The sequence below is a fragment of the Tursiops truncatus genome, chromosome 1 (genome assembly GCF_011762595.2).
Source record: "Tursiops truncatus isolate mTurTru1 chromosome 1, mTurTru1.mat.Y, whole genome shotgun sequence".
Taxonomy (NCBI): Eukaryota; Metazoa; Chordata; class Mammalia; order Artiodactyla; family Delphinidae; genus Tursiops; species Tursiops truncatus.
The window spans coordinates 41,509,029-41,533,243 of NC_047034.1; positions in this window are offsets into that span (position 1 = coordinate 41,509,029).

The following is a 24,215-nucleotide window of genomic DNA, read 5'->3' on the forward strand; positions in this document are numbered from 1 at the left end:
AGTGGATTTGCTTTTTCCAAAACAAAACTCTGATTCAGTCGACGTGAATTAAGTTCAAGGTGGTGGTTCATATTTCTATTGGAGTTGAGTATGTTTATTTAAAAAGTCCTTAAGACACATGAAAAGGTCTCAGATAGTCAAGAACTAAGAAGGCGGCCACAGATCCCAGGGCCCTGACTTCTCAGAGCTTAGGAGTCAGGTTTGAGAAGGAAGCTCTCTTCCATCCAGATGCAGGAGCTGTTGAGCTCACGCTGCTCCCATGCCTGGCCTGGGGCTGGGGCTTCAGGGCTGAGCTCTGAGCAGGCAAGCGTGGGGCGCCCTGGGTCAGGCAGTGACTGAGTGTGTAGTAGAAGTGGGAACAGAAAGAGGCTGGGTGGGAGGTGGCTTAGGAGAGAGTCAAAATCTGGCAGGTTGCAGTTGGAGGGAAGTGGCTGGTGTTGGGTGTCTTCCGGGAAGCAAAGGCCGGAGGGAGGATGGAGCAGAGACTCTGGTCTGTTGGGTTAGTGACAGCTTTATTCTGAACCTCATGTGGCTCTCTGAGGGTGGAGTTCCTTGGCTGGGAAGCTTAATAGTTTCTCAGAACTTAATGGTTTTCTCTGAAAGTATTCTCAGAACTCCAAGCCCCCATATTGGATTCTGTCCACTTTTTATGGTTCTTTGGTAGTTAAAATGGCCATATCCTTTCTTCTTCTTCTTCTTGTTTTGTTCCTAAGGGACTGGAGAATAATTCTCATTCCTCCAAATAAAACTTCCTGTCTTCATTTGCTCATCATTTATTCACTTGTCTATTAATTCATTCATCTTTCAACATAAAATCTCTGAATTCAATGAGAGAATATTTGATGGCCTCCTTTGAGGCTTCTTAGGAACTCTGAAAGAAGAGGTCATCTTAGACTTGATCTTTTCATTTAATCTTCTGAGGCTTTGTATTTCCCAGGTCATGACCTGAGGCTCTGATCAAGATTAGGATCATTGGAAAGCAGAGACGTATTGATGTCTTAGCTAGAAATATTGGATGCCAAGCCAACATGACCAAGGGCTTTTGTCATTAGTTTTTCTCTAGCTCTCTTATAGCTTCATAGTCTTGGGACTTTATTCTGTGGAATTTCCCTAATGGAGACAGAAGAGGCACTCATTTGCATTTTCCCCATGGAAATCAGAGCCATGTGGTCTGTCTCTATGAGACAAAGAAGCAAGTACAGAGACATAACTGCAGTGAATAGAGATGATGTGTTTAATGGACTTTGTGAGATCTCTGCTATGCTCCAGAAATGTAGCTTGTTGTGTTAGTAGACCCTCCAACTAGCAGTTATTAATGTAAATTTGATACGTGCCTGGCACTTTGTAGTTGACAAAGCACTGCCAGGAAGATTTATCTCATTTAAGCCTCACGGTAATCCAGTAGAGCCAATATTATTATTTCTCCCTACTTTATGGTGAAGAAATAGGCTCCGAAATGGTTTATCCAAAGTCACACCATTGGTTTTGGACATTGTCAAGGTTCAGACCCAGGACTGCTGGCCCAGACCCTGTGTTCTGTCACTAGCCCAGACAGTGCTGTCCTGCCTGAGGCTACCACTGCAACTGATTTCCCCTCATCAGACGTTCAGGGCTTCAGAGGTAGTTTGAGCAGCAGGTTACAACTGGGGAGAGACAAAATACCTGGCCACGAGTAGAGGTAAAGGAAAGGGAACCATACAAAGAGGTAGCAGCAGGAATGGGGGTAACTGGGTTGTTGGTCTTTTATTTTTTGTTCTTCCTAATTCCAAGCTGGCCTTGGTGTTTTATCAAACATCCGGGTAGCCCCATCTCTTGCCTTCTAATTGTTGGCTTTCCATATTTGTAAGGAGAACCAACCCATTTGGAGAGATCCATTTCTCCTGTGGCTTTGGTCTGCACTGGGAAAGATTATGACTCCAAGTAGCTTTTGGTTTTGTTTTAATTTTTATTAAAGAAACTAAGGTGATAGTTTTTTTTTTAACTTCAGAAAATTTGGAAAATATAGAGAAATAGAAAAAAGAAAAATTAAAATCAGCTACACTCTGCCCACTTAGATGATATTTGGTTCTCTCTTCTTCCAGCCCTTGTTCAATTTCTTCTTTCCTCTCTGCTGTGTCTAATTGTATACACCAGATAGGCATTTTAATTTACAAGGTAGAGGGCAACTTAACACCCCAGCTTGGTAGCGTACACGATTTAAGAAACGTTCCCTATTTTCACACGGTCTTACAGAACATGTTTTTTTATCCCTCACCTTATTCCACAGTGTAGTTTTGCCATAATTTTTAAAATAATCCCCTACTTTTGGACATTAAAGTTGTTTCTGACTTTCTCCTATTATAAATAGACCACTTCCTTCCAGCCGGTCACTCTCAGCTCTGCTGCCTGTTCTTATAACTGGGCTCCAACTTTGTCCTTTGTCATTGAACCTCCACCTGGTGCCCCGTTTCTGGGAACTGTGTCCCTGCTTGGTTTCCTGCTTGGGGCCTCAGTTCCTTCCAGGGACTGGACTCCTGTCTCTGAAATCGAGTCTCTCCCTGGCCGGGTCTCTGTCACCTGCTGCCAGACCTGCCATGTGGGCTGCCGACACCCCGACTCTTGTCTGCCACCCGACACTCCTGGGCGACCATCTGCCTGGCCCCGCTCCAGTACGCTTGTCACATCTTTAGGTCTTGATTTTCCCTGCTCAGGTGTGAGCTCAGGCCTTGGAGGGAGGGGAGAGAGTGGGGCAGGCACTTGGGAAGGGGAGGGGTATGCAAATGTGCGAATGAGTGGGCATGGGGACGCCAGTGGCTGGGTGGAAGTGGTGGCTTCTGGACGGTGTGGGGGGTGGCAGGCGGAGAGCAAGAATCCAGGACATACTAGACAATTTACATTTCCTCTACTGCCCCTGTTCTCTCTCATATCTGGGCCTTGGATATCATGTTACTCGGCTTGGAACATTCTTTCCTCTCAGCCCAACTACCAAATCCTCATCCTTCAGGTCTCAGCTTAGATCAGAGATGCCCCAGCTTTCATGAGCTTTTGGCCAAGAGAAATCCCTAGCAATTATCCTGATTAAGTAGTTAGGTCTGAACAATGCAGTATAAGTCATTATACCTTAATGCCTTAGTAACCCTTTGAAAAAGAATTCTCACAAACAGAAGGAAATATAGTACTTAAAATTCATTCTTAGGTAACCACAGTTACCTACTCATGGGATGTACAGAGCTGCTGGACAGTATCCACCTTCTTAAACTTTAGGATCAGATTAGGCACTGCGTTTGATTTTTACACAAGTGTCTCTTTTATCACAGCAAATGCTGAAAAAACCAGCTTTCTAGCTCTATCCTTGAAAGGAAGGCAGTGTGATCTAATGTGGAAATAGATACTATCTCAAGCCAGTAGTTCATGTTGTATCCGGCAGATGGAGGGTAGTGCTGTGTGACGCTCAGAGTCTTCAAATAGCCCCAGAGCCCTGTGAGTTTGTTGTGATGGTCTGGGCTCTTCGGGCTCATCGCCCAGCATCGTCTGCTTACTTGTCTCTTTCTTGTTCACTTGGAAGCCCCACGAAGACAGGGAGCATATCTGTCTTGTTTATCTAGAAGAACGCTGGCACGCAGGAGGTGCTCAGTAAATGTCCACGCAGTGGAGGAACAGAGCCCATCAATTTCTCATGCCTGATCTCTCTACAAGGCAAGCTTGGAGGGTTTAGAAGCAAACTAGCTGAAGTGCTGGGTTTGGTGAGTGCAAGGACAGCATTCCCAATTTAAAAGGCCTGGTGGACGATGAGGGGGACTAATCAAGGTTATAACAGAGGACACATACAAGGGGTACGACGCCATGTGCTAAGGAGGATGCTGCCGATTACAGCACGAGGGTGAGGGAGTGCAAGCCATGATAAGAAAAGCCCAAGGAGAGGATGAAAAGGAGATTGCACAAGAGGTCAAGACAGATAATGAGAAACGCTTCCCGTACATAAGGAATGTCCGCTCAGGGAGGATGGTGGCAGCGCCTCCTCTAAGATAGAGCAAAAGCAATTTATTGACAGACACAGTTTCTGAAAATTAAATGCATCTTTGCCTTGGTATGCTCACAAAAGAAGGGCAGAGGACAGACCCCACAAAGACACAGATTTCCCAAGGGACAGAGAAGAAATATCATGGAAGGCAAGAAGAGTGAGTGGAAAAGAGAGAAAAAAAAAAACCCCTTATTTTCATAGTGTGGCTGTGACTTTCTGGGGCTGCCAACTGAGGAAACCGATTTCTTCTTGCTGGCCCTGCTGGCCCCAAAGCTGCCAGGTGTTTGGTGCCCACATCAGTCCCCAGGGACTCATTTTTGTCACTTTCTGTTCCTGGGTCTGAGGCGAACTGCGCCAAACAGGCTTCCTCGCTAAGTCAGGGCAGTGAGAGGGCTGCACTTTGAAGTTGCTATTAGTGTCTTCCTCAGCTGATTTCTATAAGGTATTGTTTTCCGGTAAAGGAGGAATAAGGGAAATACTTCAACAATAACTGCTCTGAGGGAGTGTGTACAGGGAAATCATTATCTCTTATTGTGCCAATAAGTTCCAAGGCAACAAGCCAAGCTTTTCTTAGGCTGATGGAGCCCGGGTTGAAGCTCTGAGGTCGATACCCCGTACCAAGTACGGAGTTTGTGCGCGACGCCTCCCAGAGACTCCCAAACTGTCGGAGGTGGATTTGACACCAACTGTTTTTCTCCTTGTGGGGATTATGGTTTTAAACTCTGTGCTTCAAGGAGAGAAAAGAAATTCTCACGATGGCAATAAAACATAAGAGCTGATGTTACCGAGCTCTTGTTCCGTGCTAGGCGTTGTAATAAACACTTGCGTATAATCTCATTTAAAACTCATTAAACAGTCATCTCCATTTACAAATGAGGGATCTGAGAGCAGGATTCACCCGAGGCCCGGCTTGTTTGCTAAGCTTAGGTTTTGCCTGGGAAGTGATGCTGAGACCATCCAGCCAGCCCAGTTAGGTTTCCTATTTCCTGAACAATGTTTTCAGCATTGAGGTGGCCACGCAGAGGAGAATGATGTGTTCTCCTCTGAGCCCTCCCCTCCAGGAATTTACTGGGAAGACAAAACTAACTCAGAAAAAACAAGCATCAAATGAGGGGCTAAACCGGGCAGGCTGGAAATAAGTACAATTTCAGAAAAAGTTTTAGAGTGTGGCTATGTTATGACAAATTGGAAAATTGATCTCAGATTTTAGAAAAAAAGGAAATAGGGTACAAGCCGTATTTAGGCTTAATGATATAGAGGAATAAAGGATTTGGAAATTTAGTATAATCCTTTGTTTTCTTAAGAGGCGGAAATTAGGGGTCCGAATGTCTGTCACACAATTTTACTGGTAGATATCTGTCACTGGTGGTCTGTATTCTAGCATTTACAACTAACTTCCAGACCGACTCGTGACTCCTGGCCTGGCTGCCAAGAATCGGAAAACGCAGGGGCTGATGAAGCCCTTGCCCAGCATCCTAAGGTGAGGCTCTGTGCGTGAGGTGGAGGGCAGTGAGTAGGAAGAAGCCCATACCAGGGGAAATCATAAGAGGATGCTAGTCTGTTATTTGGAAGCGTTTCTAGAACACTGATAATGGTTAGAGCAATTACAATAAGAGATGCTCTCTTCTCTGGTCTCAACATTTAGAAATGTCAGGTCCAGGTTGAGGGCTGGGAGTTCCCAGCAGTTCTCATCTGAATCTTCGTGCTTGATTTCTAGTTTGAGTAAGAGGTGTCTGGCCTCCGCTGGTGTGGCTTCCAGTTTCCGTTTTCTGATGCTCAGGGGAGGTCTTCTCAGTTCTGCATCCTCTAGGTCTTAGTGGCCTTCGCTGAAAGGAGGAGATTGACATGATTTGGTTTCCAGGTACCAGGTAGCTTGCTTCCCACTGCTGTTCCCGAATGTCTTTACATTCAGAAGTCATGTGTTGGACATCCTGCCTTTGGAGATTCCTTCCCTAGGCTAAGCGTGCCATCTCCCTGTTACAAATGAAACGCTTAGGAGGGTAAATGTTTGTGTGAAGTAATCGATCAGAACTTTTCCCAGGAAGTGAGAGATAATGAAAGTACCTGCATTGTGGAGTATGGGGAGGGAGGGGGTGGCAGTGGTGTGGGGAGCTGCGAGGTATGAAGCGGGATCTTCAACAGCTCATAGAGGCCAGGTTCCCACAGGGAGAAGGCAGGCGGGTCTGCTCGGCTTTTGTAAGAGCATCCTGTAAGTGTTGCTTCCCCGGGGAGGCCACCCTCCTGGCCGCCCAGGTAAAAGGCACCTTCGTGATTAGGCTGAGGCCCCAGGGCTGCTCTAGGAATCCAAACGTTAGAAGGCACAAAAGGGAAATAGCACTTGGAAAGCAGGATTCCACGGTGGCAACAGGATGCAGGGTTCATTTGTAGATTACGTCAAAGGCCACCAGGGTATGGCTTCCTCATGGAAACACAAACCTGGACGCAGGGACAGACATGTTTAGACTTTTAAACAAGTTCTTCCTGATTATAAAAGTAACCCCTAATCATGGTAGGAAAACCCCCAAAATATAAAGAAAAAAATCCTCATCCAGGATTTCATTTAACATAAGCATCGTTAATATCCTGGTGGTTTTCTATCTTTTACATATACATATCTCGTATATTTATACGTTAAATTATATTTATACTATATATTTTGTAACTTGCTTTTCAATTAATGTTGTATTGAACATTTTTCACTAAAATTCTTCATCAGCATAACATGGATTTATTAATATAATTTTAAAGTATTTATCCATATGGTGTACCATAATTCATTTGGCTGTTTCCCCATTGTTTAGCATTTAGGTTATTTAAATTTCTAGATGCACAAATATTTGTCAACGTTTCTAATAATTTTTTTAGATTAGATTCATAGACTTGGAATTACTAAAACAAAGAACATCAATTTGTTAGTATATAGTAAAAAATAAAAAAAGAACAGAGAGAGAGATAATAAATGATAGAGAGATAGAGAGGAAGGAGAGGAGGAAGGAGAGAAAGGGAGAGAGTGAGAGAATTAAAATATCCTTAATTCTACTATCCAAAACAGGTCCATCCCTGACACTCTTGTGGTCTGAGGTAAGTGTATAAGTGAAGGTCCACATACCATATTTAGAAAGTTGAGAAAGTCTAAATACTTAGAAGTTATAAACCCAGCTGACAGACTATTACATATCTTCTATCCTTATGCTTGAAACAATCTGAAAGTACAGGTTCAAATTTAGAGTTCTGAAGTCCAGAGTGAGAGTGTGGTAGCCTGGGGAGAGCTGACTGACCCCAGGCTCCTGGCCACCTCCTGTCTCGTCTCAGCCATGACTCAAGCCTTCACCACGAGGGCCCTGGGGTGCACGTGTGGATGCTGCAGTCCCAGGTGCAAGCACCATCTGCACCTCTGCAGACAGCTCCCTCCTGGCCACCCGTTGCGTCTGGGGTGTGATCACCAGTAACACAATCTACTCAGGGAAAAGGACTCAGGAAGCTTGTGTAGCCCTGGAAATGGGAATTCCAGGGTCTCGGGTTTTAGAGCGTGTACTAGAATGAGAATGAGCTAGCTTCAGGTGGGTTCATCCCTTTTGCCTTGCAGAGTTTCTGCCTCAGGGAGAGGGGCAGATTGCAGAAGGGCCAGGGTGAGACCCTCTAAATCATGGGGCTCTGGGAAGGACCCAAGCCTAAGGGTAGTATAGAGCCAAAGAAAATCAGAACCAGAAGTTGGGAACTTATCCTTCCAAATACATTTCCACACACACACACATACCTGCACACCCACAGATAAGATTATTCTGTACATGCTGTTTTATTTGGGGTTGGCCAAAAGTTCATTCTGGGTTTTCCATAACATCTTATGGAAAATCCAGAACGAACTTTTTGGCCAACCCAATACAATCATCTTAAAAACCAGAGACCTTGTGAACATATTTCCAGGTTATTCAGTACATACGCATGAACACTTTTACTAAGATTTTGTGAAATGTCTTCCAGTAAGGTGCTCGTCAGTTTAAACCACACCCTGGCTCACACCAAGCATTTAATGTCTGCTTAATTGCTAATGTGATAAGCAAAATGGTGACATTTTATTGAGTCATAGGGAGGTTGAACACTTTTCCATATATTCACGAACCAGTCTTTTTTCAGCACGCTGTCTCTTCACATCCTTGGCCTATGGATTCAAAGGCGTTAGAGAATGCTTTCGAAGCCTGTAGAAAGGAGAGATGGCGGAGGGCTGTTAGTGGGTGAGCAGCTGAGCAGCTGAGGCACCCCATCCTCACTGCTGCTCAAGAACTATTGCTTTGCTGGAGAGCACGGAGGCATGGAAGAGTCCCCAGAGGGACACGAGAGGAACCAGGCATCTCTGTGTAGGAGCAAGAAGGATATTGGGCTGAAGCTCCTACTATCAGGGGCACGAGACCTGCCTTCACAGAGGAAACGCTACTCGTCTCCTGACCCCTGGCCATCTTAGGGCTTCCTATATCATGATTCTGTCCTTCTCCCTCAGGAAAATAGAATTTGGCTTGAGGTCATTCGGGTCACAGAAGGTGACTATGTCTGGAACACACTTCCCCGGGTGCAGGAATTGTTTCAGCGCTTCCCTCATCCTGGATTGCAGGAAGACAATACATGACAGATGTCGGCTGATGACCACGTGTGAGGCATTCAGGTAGGGAAACGTCATTCTCTGAGAGTTAATTTGTTTCCTGGGATCCTATTTGTTTGTGCGAGGAGGACTCCACAGATCCATCCTCTGGAGTCACCCGCATTTGCCAGCAGAAGCAGCTTAGGCGCTTTCCTGTTCAGGATCCCATCCGCGGGGGCGGTGCACCAGCCACCTCCACATGTGTAAAGCGTTTCCTGTGTATGACGACTCTCTTCTTGGGTTGCATGTAGGGGTTGACACCATCAGTGCTTTTATGATATCTTGCACTGCTTCCTGCATGAATCTTCCCTGATGGTCTTTTTTTTTTTTGCGGTACGCGGGCCTCCCACTGCTGTGGCCTCTCCCGTTGCGGAGCACAGGCTCCGGACGCGCATGCTCAGCGGCCATGGCTCACGGGCTTAGTTGCTCCGCGGCATGTGGGATCCTCCCGGACAGGGGCACGAACCCGTGTCCCCTGCATCGGCAGGCGGACTCTAAACCACTGCGCCACCAGGGAAGCCCTTCCCTGATGGTCTTAAAGGCTCCTCGGGGGCAAGTCTCTGTCTGTTCGATTCTTGATCAGCTTTGTTGGTGGCGGGGCCAGAGGAGCTGTTCCTTCCCCGCCTTGCTGTCTTTTATGCCCAGAGAAGCTCCATTTGTGTAACACACCTGGCCTCCTCCTGCCTCCTCACTCACTCTTCTCCAGGTAAGGGGGGATGATCCATCTGCTTTGTAAATTTGAGAGAAATTTCTCCCTCCTTCTTCTTGGGATCCAGCTGCCCGCATGAAGCAGGTGTTCTGCTCTGCCCCTCCTCCCCTAACCCCCATGCCTTGGGTTTTACAAGACAGGCTCCCTATGTGTGTCCTTTGGGGAAGGGATGGTTGAGGAGTAAACTTGAAATTGAGGAATTATCCCGTCAACTCCATAAGATCTGCAGCTCACCCCTTAATGGGTGTATTTCCTAATGAGTATTTATCAGAAAGCTTTTACTCCATGAATGATAGGAAGCGTTATCAGGAAAAGAAAAGGAGGCTGTAGTCATGTATAATTGGAAAGATCTATGTTAAAGTTAAACCAGTCTACATACTGCAGGACTTCTCAGAGCCTTGAGCGTACTAACGCGCGTTTTGAATCATGTGGGGAGGCTGGGGGACTATGGTATGGGATAGTATTTAGCCCCTGGAGCTACTTAGCCAAGTTAGTCCTGTGGCTAAAGCTTGTGTTCCTCATTTCTGCCTTAAAGTCTTTGATGTTTCTCAGAACCTACAGTGAAAGGCAGCAATTTATAATCATAAGCCATCATGTTGGAATCTGACCACAATGGGGAAATGTCATCACTAGGACAGATATAAAGTATGTGGCAGGGAAGGAGGCCCATGGCATTCATAATACAGGCTCCTTCCTGGGAAAACCTCAGAAATAGAGAGGCTAAGGGATGAGGCAACAATCTTGTGATAAACCTGTGCAGAGGCCAGATGGATGGACCAGACCACAGACAGATGCAGAGGGAGAGGGAAGACTTAGCTCTGTCCTTCAGGTGCTTTCAGTTGAAAATCCCTAGGTCAGTGGTTGTCCAGGTGTGTGACCTGGACCGGAAGCATGAGTATCACGTGGGAGCTTGTTGGAAATGCAAATTCTCTGGCTCCACCCTGGATCTTCTGAATCCGACACTCTGGGGGGTGAGGCCCAGCAATGTGGTTTAATAAGACTCCAGGGGATTCTGATACACGCTTAAGTTTGAGAACCACTTGGTTCATATAATACCCAAGTCTGTATCCTGATTCAGTAAGAACCTCTACGTCTCACATTTCTATAATCAACGACTCTGGTCACTACCAGTTTCGAGATGAATTGTGTGAACAAAGGGACCTCAGAAATTTGAAAAACCACATGGCACAGAGGGAAGAACTGAGGGCTTGAGATAGGAGACCCCAATTAAAGCATTGGTTGCTGAGGGCCTCCAACAATTCATTTCATTTTCCTTGTCAATAAGGTCGAGGGATTAAAACCTGCCCTGCATGGCTCACCAGAATGTGCCGCCACTCGGCGGCATAATTGAAAAATGGAAGTAAAGTTACTGGACATCTGTAAAGCGCTTCATGTGTGTAGAGATTGATGTTGGGTCAATACTCTCTGAATCTGATTTAGGCAAAATACAGTCTCCCTTTCCAATGAATAATTATAGCGTCTGTACAAACTCCAAAGTTTTTATGGATTCAGGCATTGCTTTTACACTGAGACTTCACCTTACAATAATCACTTGGGTTTTAATGAGACTATTGGGAGACCTTTCCCTCCAACATCCATCATGGAGGATATTTGCTTTAGCAAGGGAAGGTGTAAAAAATCTGTATCAAATTATTCTTAATGTCATCTTTAGCTTCTCCTTTAGAGAATAAAGAGAAGATGTAGTTTCTCCCTTTTAACGCCATTTTCCAAACTGAACCCTCGGTGATGAAGATGGAGGAAATCAATAGATATTTCCCCGGGGATGGTGACCATCATCACTTCTGTGTCCTTTGCCACTGTATAGATTGCTCATGTCATCAGCAACTATAACTGATTCTCCCACCTCACTCTCCCCAGCCACTCAAGAAGGCTTAAATTCAGTAAGATGGTAACACAGCATTTTTACTAGGCTGGGCATTTTTATGGATGGTGGAAATGAGCAGATTTGCCTTTAGTAGCAGGAAGGACCAGGTAGAATAACTACTGAGGTAATTCTCTCTATCCCAAATGGTCCCACCCGCCACACTGTGCTGGACTCTCCACCACCAGATCATTCCTCCTGTAGGTTCATCTTTGTCACTCCTTACCATCCACCATGAAAAGGTAGCACCGGCACTACCCCCCTCTTAGAGGGTGTTAGATTTGGGGCTACAGGAAGCTTAGAGTGAGAGGAAGGGTCCTGGAGCAGGGTGCAGGTCCAGTTGAGGTGAACTGGGACAAAGAACATGGGGAAAATGTCCAGAAGGGGAAAGCGGTCAGCTTTAGACTCCAGCCACTTGTCAAAGTCGTGAAAGACTATCTCTGGATTTAGGACTGACAGGATAACTGGCAGCAGACAGTGTTGCAGTAAAGATGTATCTATTGGCCTCCTTTTCTTTTTTTTTAACATCTTTATTGGGGTATAATTGCTTTACCATGGTGTGTTAGTTTCTGCTTTATAACAAAGTGAATCAGCCGTATGTATGCATATATCCCCATATCTCTTCCCTCTTGCGTCTCCCTCCCACCCTCCCTATCCCACCCCTCTAGGTGGTCACAAAGCACCGAGCTGATCTCCCTGTGCTGTGCGGCTGCTTCCCACTAGCTATCTATTTTACATTTGGTAGTGTATATATGTCCATGCCACTCTCTCACTTCATCCCAGCTTCCCCTTCCCCCTCCCCGTGTCCTGAAGTCTACTCTCTACGTCTGCGTCTTTATTCCTGTCCTGCCCCTAGGTTCATCAGTACCATTTTTTTTTCTTTTTGGATTCCATATATATGTGTTAGCATACGGTATATTTTTTTCTCTTTCTGACATACTTCACTCTGTATGACAGACTCTAGGTCCATCCACCTCACAACAAATAACTCAATTTCGTTTCTTTTTATGGCTGAGTAATATTCCATTGTATATATGTGCCACATCTTCTTTATCCATTTATCTGTTGATGGACATTTAGGTTGCTTCCATGTCCTGGCTATTGTAAATAGAGCTGCAATGAACATTGTGGTACATGACTCTTTTTGAATTATGATGCCCTAATTTTAAAGGGAGGGGACCTCTGTTTACAAACAAGGGCTTGTGGAGTAACTGTAAGTTTGCTGCACATGAAGCCCTAGTGCCTCAGTGTCTCTGTGCCAGAATCACATCTCTGGGCAAAGTGTGATCAGGCTGGTGCCAGACAGGAGGTGCCCATTCCACTTGCCCAGGCAGGATTGCTCTCACCCAGCTCTTACCCAGCAAAGCCACCCCTAAGACCAATGTGGTTGGTTCATGTGTGAATGTTAGTTCAAGTTCAAGTCAGCTGTGCTCCATAATCCTTTGTGTTTCACCAGAAAACAGGCATTTCACTGTTTCAGGGAATAAATGTCCCAGACAGCAGGGAATTGGCTTTGATTGGGGCTGGGTAGAGGAAAGATCTTTCCATCTTACGGGAATGACCTGTGAGAGTCTGTCTTATCCTCATTCTTTCTGGACATGTGTCTGTCCTCAGCCAAGTTCACCAAGTTACAAAGCCATTTACCGGGTACAGTCACTTTTGTCCGCATTCCATGATCGTAGCTGAAGAGCTATCTCTCAGAGAGGTGGAAGGTCTCACCCAAAGTCACGGAGCAAAATATGTTAGTCCCTGGGCAAAGTCTAGTCTTCTGGTCCCCATTTTAGTTTTTCTAGACATTGCATAGAAGTATGAATACCTAGAACAGGAAAGACTCCCTTCGGCCAAAAGGGGTATCTTTTGAGAGTCCTGTGCACCAGTTTGGCTTTAGAGAGGGTGGGCCATGGAGGGCTAAAAACCTAGCTTAAGGTAAATGTAGGCATTTGGAGGCAAATTGACAGCACATCCCTAGTTCTGAGGGCCACACCTGAGACAGCAAAACTTCTTTGCTGCTTTTGGTAAAACCAGAACTGTGAGGGTCTCTTTGGTCGTGGGAATGAACTCCTCTCCACCATATTATCAGATGTTTCAAGTATCTTCTTCCAGTCTGCTGGCCTTATTTAAGCATTGTTTCCAATTTATACTCTTGGAGGGCAGCAATCACTTCTTAACCATTTCTTCGTCTCCTACATTCTCGTTCCTGTGCCTCACTCTTAGCAGTTTTTTTTTTCCAAATGGGGAAGGGAGAGAGGGCTGGTCAGCTTCTTTTTTTTTTTTTTTTTTGCGGTACGCGGGCCTCTCATTGCTGTGGCCTCTCCCGTTGCAGAGCACAGGCTCCGGATGCACAGGCTCAGCGGCCATGGCTCACGGGCCCAGCCACTCGGCGGCATGTGGGATCTTCCCGGACCGGGGCACGAACCCGTGTCCCCTGCATTGGCAGGTGGACTCTCAACAACTGCACCACCAGGGAAGCCCCTGGTCAGCTTTGAGGAAGCATCCCACACTGCCTGAGAAGTTCGCCGTGCCAGAACCAGGGTCAAGGGCAAGATTTGGCTCATCCAGCCTGTGAAACAAGGACTTACAAACCTTTGAAATTGTAAGCCACAGGAAAAAGGGCATTTTACATCATTGTGTGTGTGTGTGTGTGTAGCAATAATCTAATGAAGCAGTACCATTCCTATGTGCGATGCACTGAGATGTTCTATTCCATTCTATTTCATTAAAACAATTGCTAGCTGTGACCTGGTAAGTTGCCTTGTTCCACCGATGGGTCATGATCCTACAATTTGAGAACCAGTGCCACAGAGAACACACCTTCAGCTCCCTCTGAAACAGCCTGGGGGAGGGGGAGGCTGGGGATGGGGGGAGGTGGAACTTCAGACAGCCCAGGCGGGCTGCTTCGGGTGCTCTGGAGCCAAGAGCACATGGAAGGGACAGTACAGGGGCTCTTGCATTGGCCGATGTCCTCGTTCTGTGGATAAACAGAAGATACCAGCCTTCAGTGCCTGCAATCTGCTACCTTTCGAGAGCTTTCCAACTCAGCCTGAGAGAGGAAGAAAGGAAGCCTTGATGAGAAAGAAGAAAGCAAAGCAACCTCCTGTGGCCAACATGCCTCCAGCAGTCACAGGCTGGATGTGGCCCAGGCTTTCTTTCACCATCAGGATGGCTGTTAAGAGCAAGACATCTTATAGAAGGGTCGAGACAGAGGGACACGTGATTTGGTGGCGCTCGTGCGTCCTCCATCACCGCATGCTCCACAGAGAGCATGCCATCTGGGGACCTTGATGCAGGACGTGGCTGGGACTTTGGGAGCTAACTGAGCTGCTGCTAAGACAGAATATGTCCCTGTGAGAGTGTACACTGCGTCCAGGAGGAGGCATCCAGCCCCTTCCCTTTGAGCCTGGCTCTGCCTGTTTCCATGGGGACCGGGGAGGGAGAGACTGATTCTCTGCAAGGGGTGACTATTAGGGGTGGGGTGGAATGCCACCTCTGTGACTGTTCTGGGGTAGGGGGGGGTCAAATGATTAAGAAAAATTAGCTGGTTAGTTGACCAACTCTAGTTCCACACCCAAAGTGAGCAAAGTGCCTTGTGGATCAGGTGCTCAAAGGAATCCTTTTATTTTAGGTGTCCCCTCCACTCTTCACTGCAATAGACTGGAGTTCAGTAAGGACGGGATTGGAAAAGCAGTGTCAGCAAAGTGCAAGGCATGGTCCCAGCTTCTAAGGAGCTTACAATCCAATCAGAAAAAGGATATTAAAAACAGAAAGCTATTAAGGCACAGTACATGTGAGACTGTAAGCAAATGCTAAGTGGGACAGAATGTGAGCACTGCAGGAGTTAGGAAAGGGAAGGTCTGCGAGGTGTGGAGGGGACACTGAGCTGGTCAGGCAGCTCTCATCGAGGTCTTGGTGGAAACGAGGAGGGAGGCCATCCAGGGGGTGGCCAGGGAAAGGCCTGGAGGTGAGGAGAAATGAGAAGCCTAGGGTGATGGGCACTGCAGATGCCTGGTAGGGTCATGACGGAGGGTGAGGCGGTCGTTGGAGATCCTTGATGCCAGACTGATAATTGTCCCGAGGGAATTTAAAATCCAGAGGCTTGGACTTTCCTGATAGTGCAGTGGTTAAGAATCCGCCTGCCAATTCAGGGGACACGGGTTTGCGCGCCCTTGTCCGGGAAGATCCCACGTGCCGCAGAGCAACTAAGCCCGTGCGCCACAACTACAGAGCCTGTTCTCTAGAGCCCGCGAGCCACAACTACTGAGCCCACGTGCCACAACTACTGAAGCCCACGCGCCTAGAGCCCGTGCTCCGCAACAAGAGAAGCCATCGCAATGAGAGGCCCGGGAACCACAACGAAGAGAAAGCCCCCGTGCAGCAACGAAGACCCAACACAGCCAAAAATAAATGAATAAATAAATAAATTTATAAAATCCAGTGCCTTAATCTTTCTGGGACATATGTGGCATGTGCAACAGATATAGGTGGAACCAGGACAGGAAGTGTGTACCTGTGGCTAGGAAGCCACTGCAGGATATCCGATGGAACTGGACTCAAACTTCCAGAGGTTGAGGCCACTGGGAGTCCTTGGCTCCAGGAGGACAGATCTGTGGGTAGCAGCTGGACACGGTGAACAGAAATAGGTCTGGAAGCAGATAGGCCTGTGTTCATACCCTTGCTCTGCCAGCTTCGAGCCATGAGATGTCGGTAACCTCTGTGGGCCTCAGTGTCCTTGTCTGTAAGAAGGGAGGCAACACAGTGGTCCATGCAGGAAACTGTCAAATGGCGATGTGATGGTCTGGCATAATCTCAGACCCTTGTTATGATCCAAATGTTTGTGTCCCCCAACCCAAAATTCATATGTTGAAATCCTAATGTGATGGTACTTGGAGGTGGAGACTTGGCGGTGATTAGGTCATAATGGCGGTGCCCTCATGAATGGGATTAGTGCTCTTATAAAAGAGACCCCACAGAGCTCCCTCACTCCTCCCACCATGTGAGGACACAGTCAGCAGTCAGTGACCCGGAAGAAGGCCCTCACCAGAACCCAACATGCTGTCAACTTGATCTTGGACTTCCAGCCTCCAGAACTGTGAGAAATACACTTCTGTTGTTTACAAGCCACCATCTGTGGCATTTTGTTTTAGCAGCTCAGCAAACTGAGACAGCTCTTAATAGAGTAATTATTATTTTTATTATCATCAGTATCATTATTATTACTACTCCTCCTCCTCCTCAATTCCTGTTTCTCTAGCCTGGCTCCTACCTCCTAATGCAAAACGACAGGATGCTACCAAGTTTGCCCTGTCCCAGAGGTCACCCAAGGGTGTGTCACATGAAATCAACACAAGGTGGCTATCAGGCACTATTCCCCTTCTTTGACAGGTGGGTCACCACATCTGATGGGAACAACCACCATATTCTGCTGGGTCCCAGGTCTGCATCAATCAAATGTGTGCAACTGACACCAGAAGATAGGCGGGGACGGGCAAAGCATTGACCTGGATGTGGAGACGGAAGGAGGAACGTCAACCTGACCTCATTCTGTTCAATTTTTAAAAAATGTACTGAGTGCCTTCTCTGTGCTTAGAATTGTTCCATTGCTATTTGTTATTGTATTGGAAGCACAGCCATTCAACAGTTGATCAGGTAGTTAACTATTAGAAGCTTATTATGAGTGAGTTAAGAAAACATAAATATTATGCTTTAGATAATCCATAAAAAGAGGATTTTGTTCTTAAGGGGAGCTTTGAGTGGGAAAACTCATGTGCTCTTGTGAGAAATGAAAGCACGTCCCTACTGACTCTGTTGTTCACAGGCATCGAGCGATACCTGCTCTGTCTTCACTTCTAAGGGACCCATTGAGTAGCTGTGATGAGTGCTGACCACCTGGTCCATGGGAACAAAGACATGCCAGCATCCTAAAGCCTGGGATGGAAGCAAAGAGATGCTCTAAAGAATGAGATTTCTCTTATTGCTTTAGCTCTATGTCTCCATCAAAGAGGTTTTGACAGAGGGGTCTTCTCAGAATGAAAAATGTGCATAGGGCTGGAAATTAGGGAATTGCTATCTGCAGCCTTGTTTCTTTGGGGAATTGGTTCTTCCTCATGATTTATTTTTCCACTTTGAAATATTTCATTCATTCGTCCCACATTTCATTCATGGCATTGCATCAACATGCCACTATGAAAAACTGGGCCAACTTCATTTTTTTTCCTTTAGCACTAAAAAAAAGTTTCCCAATTCAGTCACATTAGGTTCTTTTCTCCTCCAAAAAGTGTTTTCTTATTTGAAATGGATTTTAAAAACAATAAACTGGAACATACAGGGGGAAAAAAGCTCTATAATGATCCCAGCGTAACATATATTTAGTTAGCAGCTTGAATAATATCAAAACGATGTGGCTGATCATACCCACAGCTCCTTTGCGAGCACTGAATGAGATCATGTGCATAAAATCACTGTGACAAGTATGCATTGCTCAGAAAGGGATTTGGGGGGAGCAAAATGGGAAGAGCTCAGGCTCAGGGGCCAGACACCTGGGTTCTAATCTTGACATCATTATGTACTTTCCCTGTGGCCTTTAGCAAGTTATTTATCCCTGTTAGTTGGGAATTATGGGAATGGAGGAGTGTTTGGGATATGATGGACTCAGCTAATGGTAACCATTATTATTATGCAAAGGCAAGGCATTACAATCATCATTATAATGATTTTGTAAAAAATTATTTTCAGTCTTAGAATGAGTCATGTGGCCTTTCTGTAACCTTCTTAATGATATTTCATTTGGGTTGGTATCAAAATGAGATTGTGTTCCAGGACTATTACTATTTGTGGGAGGTAAGGCTAAGGAGTGCAAAGCAACAAGAGGCAGTTCTTCAAGGTTAAACCTTGATAGGGGATAATACCTGAAGTGGCTAAAATTTAATTTTTCTCTAATTGAAAACCCTTGGGTTCACTTTAGTTCATAAAAGTTCATACCGTTTACACTACACCAGGTGCTGGGAATGCAAATAATGTACCTCAAGAGGTCCCTGACCAGAGGAAGCAGATTAGTAACCACAGAATAATATAGGATGTGCAATGATAAGGAGATATATATGGCTTCTGGGTAGAAGAGAGCCAGGGCATAGGACTCCACAGTAAGATGCCCTTAGCCACTTTTAACAGAAAGCTTGACTAAAAATGGTTTAAGTAATAAAGAGATGCATTTTACGTAAAAAGAAATCCTAACCTAGGAAAGCCCAGAGCTGGTTCATTTAGTGACTAAACACAGACTCAATTTTTTTTCCATCTTCTCACTTTGCCATCCTCATTCAGTATATTGTCAAGACTTCCCTCATGATCACAAGATGGCTGCAGTAGCTCCAGACATCAACAGTAGCAACAGACTAACACCAAGGGAAAGATAAAGACTTGTTTCTTCCTTATGTATCAGGTTTTTTTTTCTTAATGTATCAGTTTTTAAGAGTGAAAAAAACTTTCTAAGAAGTACCTCTTCCTGAACAGCAGGCTGCTCCTAACATTTCCTAACCAAGTCACCTGGCCACTGGTGAAAAAATTACAGTGAAAAGAAGGGGAATGTCAAAAACAGCATTTAGATTTATTAAAATTTACCAAGTCATGGGGGAAGGAGGAGACCTTAAATAAAACTGGGGCTTTGACAGCACTCAAGAAAATAAAAGTTGGTCTTTAGGCAGTCAGCCAAAAGAATCTTCAACAGCTTCTAACTCAGGCTTGGGGTGAAAGAGCAGGAACCAGGAAGGCTTTCTGGAGGAGGTAATACCTGAGCTGAGACTATAACCTTCTCACTCAAAGTGTGGACTGTGGGCTAGCAGCATCAGCGTCACTTAGGGGGTTATAAAAAGTGCAGAATTTCAGGTCTGTCCCAGACCTACTGAATCATAATCTGCCTTTTTTACAAAATGCCCAGGCGACCCATGTACATATTGAGTTTGAGAAGCACTGATATAAAGCCTGAATAGAAGGTAGCCAAGTAAAAGTATTTGAAAATGGAATGGGGCTAGGAAATGGAAGCGAGAACTACCTGCACAGAGATAGTGGAGGAAAAAGTAATATAAGACATTTGGCTGACTACAGTGAGCTCAAAGTTGTGGAGTTTTAGATACAGGTTCCAGTGTTTTAAAATATTCATAAAACTAAATCCACCCAATTTTACCAAAACAAGTATGTCCCTGAAGAATTTGGAAGAGTGAATTGAATGCATACTCTGTTGCAAGCACTGTTCTGTTTTTGCATATAGGTCATGCTGTATAGTGCTGTAGAGATTCTTTCATTTATGTGTGGCTAATTAACAACCTACTTTAAAACCTAAAACGTTGAAACAACAATCCTTTTACTATGTCTCACAATTTTATGGTTCAGAAAATTGTGCAGGGCTCTGCTGGGTGATTCTTCTGTTTCAGATGTGTCAGCTGGGGTCATTCAGTGATATTCAGCTGGTGGTTGAGCTGGTATTCGGGGTCCAAGGTGGTTTGACTCACATGCTTGGTGCCTTGGTAGAGTGGCTAGAAGGCTGGGTTTGGCTGTGTTCCTCTTCCTCTCCTGTAGTCTTACTGCCTCTGCCTGGGGCTTCTCCAGTCAGACAGAGATGGTGAATACTACCAGTTCTTCACAAGTTTAGGCCCAGAACTGGCAAATTTCACTTCTGCCCTATTCTGTTAGCCAAAGCCATAATAAATCAGCCCAGAATCAAGAGGAGGGGAAATGAGATTCCCACCTTTCAATGGGAAGAACGTCAAAAAATTTGCAGCAGTCTTAATCCACCAAATACTAATTTACTTATTCCCGCAACAACCTGGAGATAGTTACAAGTAATTAGTTTATAGATAAGGAAATGGAAGCATGATGTGGTCAATGCCCAAGGTCAATGTTTAGAAAGAGAGAGTATCAAGATGGGAACCCAGTCAGTCTGGCTCCAGAAACCATATTTACCCACAGTTCCACTATTGTCTCTTCTGAGGAAGGCCACACATACCAAAGAATTTAGAGAGAGTATGTTTCTATAGTTTTAAACCACAAGGAAGGTTATAGCTCCTTTCTCTGAAGAGCCATTTCATGAGCCTCCTGCTGGCTAACTCATTCTCCATGACACACGTGTTGAATAGCCCACTTACACTGTTAATACCCTGGTTTGGTCTCCACATTTTTAAAGAGCTTTTGATCTCTTCTTTCTGCCTCCAGTAACCCTAGCCTGGGTGTGGAGGATCCAGCAGCAGATTAAATGCATTTCAAATAATGAGAAGACAAAGCCCTGCCTTCACCGCCCCCACTACTCCCCTGGATTGTTGACAGATTATTTACTGTGTTTGCCTTGACTTGAGCTATTTAATTTTTCCAAAACAGATGCAGCCGATTGATTAATGGCACTCCCCACTAAAAGTCAGAAATGTCAGCAAGACGCTTAGAATCAGTGTCATTCTGGATGAGAACAATGGACACGGCTGAGAAACAGGGACTTGTGCCAAGTATTCTTGAGGCTAGGAGGTCATGTGCCACTTTTCTGCTAAGAGAGAGATATGTATATAAGGGCAAAGGAAGCAGGAGTTTGGGGGTTGGGCATGTGCTAATAATAGGATGGATCACATGACACCTAAGTCACCTCGAAAGAGGCTTAGTTGGTGGAGGTGAATTAAAGTGCTCGGAATTAAGGACATTTCTTCAAATATCCCCCCATGTGTAAAAATAGACTGAAGGAAATACACGTGTGATGAGGAGAGAATTGTGCCCTTCAGAGGGCTTTTGTGATATTCTAGGGAGTAATTAGGAGCAGTTCCCACTCAGAATTTTTGAGGTGCAGTCAGATTACAAATGCGGGGGCCACCCGTTTAAACATTTTTAAGAACATCAAGATGGTGACAGCGGAGCATTGAGCAAAGCACGGGGCCCTTCTTAGTGCGGGGCCATGTGGGACTGTGCAGGTTTACGCCCATGAAGCTGGCCCTGGTTAGGAGAACCTGGAGCCCGATTTATTAGTGGCTCTGACAGTGACCTGCGAGGCTGGCCCCAGGTGACACTGTGCAGGGAACAGTCCGTTTAGGAACTTGTGTCCGCTATATGACCCCCTCCTCTGCTCCTCCAAGCCTCTTCCCTTCTCAGTTACCCAGGGTCCCCTGACTCTGTCATCCCTGCGCCTCAGAAAACCTGCCTGCAGGAAAGGATCCAAAAAGTTCCAGACACCGAGGTGTAACTGATTGATAATATTTGGAGCGCTCCCCCTACGTGTTGGTATTTTTACAGAAATTTAAGCCTCAAGCAAAGCAATGATGGAATTTCAGGTATTATCTGGTTCATGGGAAAATTAATTTTTTTTAATGCCGGGAGATTTGCCCAGAGCCCTTGAGATCACACTGTTACAGGCACCCACTTACTTTGGCAGTTGTGGAGGCTGCGGCTCTGTGTTCTTGAGAACATTTATCCCTGAGGGTGCAAGTTACAGCCTCTTCTTTTGTGAATGGAGCTGGAGTGTCCACCCCCTCCTCCCCTGTCCCTAGTCTGTATAGTAGGACATGCTTAAACACTGTCGCAGGAAATGTCTACAGGCTGAATTCCATTTTGGTTGCACATCTGTAGTCTGTCTCTCACTCCTCCCTGCCCTCCTGCCCCCCTCCCCCTCCCCCCTCCCTCCCCTCCCCTCCCCCTCCCTCCCCCACCCCGGCCCCTCCATGCCCCCTCAGCTCTCTCAGAGTGCACGGCTCAGGACTTGGTGGGCCCGAGCTGCGCTTCTTTCCTTGACACTTTCTGAATATCAGCGATACCTCTGGGGTTGGCTGCACATAGGACTCTGGGCATTCACTCCCCCGAACCCCCAGTGGGCACTAATCTGGTGAGGGTCTTGCTGCTAGAAGGGAAAGGTTGGGGCTGGGAAGTGCTCCCCTGGACATCCCAAACCAGGCTTTGTGTTTCTCTTGGGCCTGCTGTGGATTGCTTGTCCTTTCCCGGGCTTAATGTCAAAGGAAACGCCTTCTACAACCATGAACCACTGGGGCCTCCCTTATCTTTCTGATTGACTTGGCTTCTAGGAATTGCTTGTGGCTTACAAAGCCAATGGCATGAGCCCAGGAGAAAACCATTTCAGTCGCACAAGGCCAGACAGAAGCCCGGCCTCACAGAGGAGGTTAATAATAGAGCCCAGCCTAGAGGCAGTCCAGGAAAGCCTTTGGAATTCTCTGTCTTCAGATACGCTTGGACCTATCCATTCAGAAGTACTTTTTTCTCCAGGCCTGTCTCTGTGGCAACCTGGCTCTAGAAAGAAGGTGATTGCAATTCTGGTTTTGAAACCTCGGGGGCTATGACTGTTTTAGGATTTGAAGCTAAAACATATTGAGCAAATAAAAACCTCTGACTCACCAGGAATCTTCACTCTTTGTTTTCAGACACATCAATCGGTCTGTCAACAGCATTGACTGAGGGTCTATTCTGTGAAGAACCATGGACTGGGTACTGTGGGGAGACTTGCAGAACCGTGTATTAATAGTTTCATTCATCCATCCATTTATCTGGCCATTTAATTCAATTTAGTGAGTTGAGTCAAATCAGAAACACCCACTGTGCCTTACTAGCCACAAAACCCTGCCTTCGAGGGCTGCCGGAAATATAAAGATAGTAATGTATAAAAAGTTACTCTCAAGGGCTTACCATCTCATCGGGGTGATGGCAAAGGCAAATACATAAATAGATTAGACCAGGCAAAGTATGATAAATATAATGAGAGAAGTTGACCAGAGGTGTTTCAGAGATTCAGAAAAATGACCTGTCACACAGAGTTGGAAGAATTACAAAAGGCAATTCCTTATTAGGAACTCATTATTAGGCATCTTAGGTATTCATTAAGTATGTGTTGAAAATTACTACATAAGATGGGCTTGGATACAAGCCTTGGAGCATTGGTAAGAGTCATAAGCAGAGGCAAGAGCAAGGCAAAGACATCGTAGGTGGCAGTTACCACTAGTGGCAAGTCTGGTGAGATCTAAAGGGAAAGCAAGCTGTTCTGTTTCTTCACCAATCATCTTTCCTTCATCCCTTCATCCGTCCAGGATGTCACACTTGGCTGTGAGGGGCACACCAGGGGTGTGACCCACCCTGAAGAAGCAGTGAGTAGGAACTAGAAAGTGTTTGCGAACAAAGAAGCAGCATAGTGAGTGGGGCTAACAGAATGGAGGTGTGGAGTTTAATGACAGATGGGGCAAGAGCCAGAGGTAGAACCCAAAATATGGCCCAGAGGCCGGAGACTGGGCAAGCCAATGAGGTGCCTGCATACAGACAGCCCAGATGTGGTCACTGAGTTCCTGTGACTCAATCTCCAGAGGGGCACTTAGGCCTGGTGCTAATTATATGTTGATACTAAACCCTTTCTATGTGCTCAGCATTGTGCCAGGTGAGAAAAAGATCTAAGAGAAATACATGAAATGATCTTCATCCAGACAGAGCTTATAATCCAGTTGAACAAATGAGGGTAAATGGAAACAAACCAAGTGGAGCCTATACGTATGAGAACAATTGTGAGTATACATGTAAAGTACAAAAAGCTGTGGGAACTGGGAAAGAGCAGTTGCAGACCCAGCTCATTTCATAAATGTTGAAGGGGTGCCTGGTTGCTCTAGGCTCTCTCGGGAAGCATGTTGGAGGAGGTTTTTTTTTTTTTTTCTAAAGTATAGTTGATTTACAATATTGTGTTAGTTTTAGGTGTACAGCAGAGTGATTCAGTTATACGTATATGTGTATATATCTATATATTTTTTCAATTCTTTTCCATTATAGTTTGTTAAAAAACATTGAATATAGTTTCCTGTGTTATACAGTAAATCCTTGTCATTTGTCTATTTTATATATGGTGATGTGCATCTGTTAATCCCATACTCCCAATTTATCCCACGCCCCCTTCTGCTTTGGTAATCATAAGTTTGTTTTCTATGTCTGTGAGTTCGTTTCTGTTTTGTAAATAAGTTCATTTCTAAAATATACAAACAGCTCATAC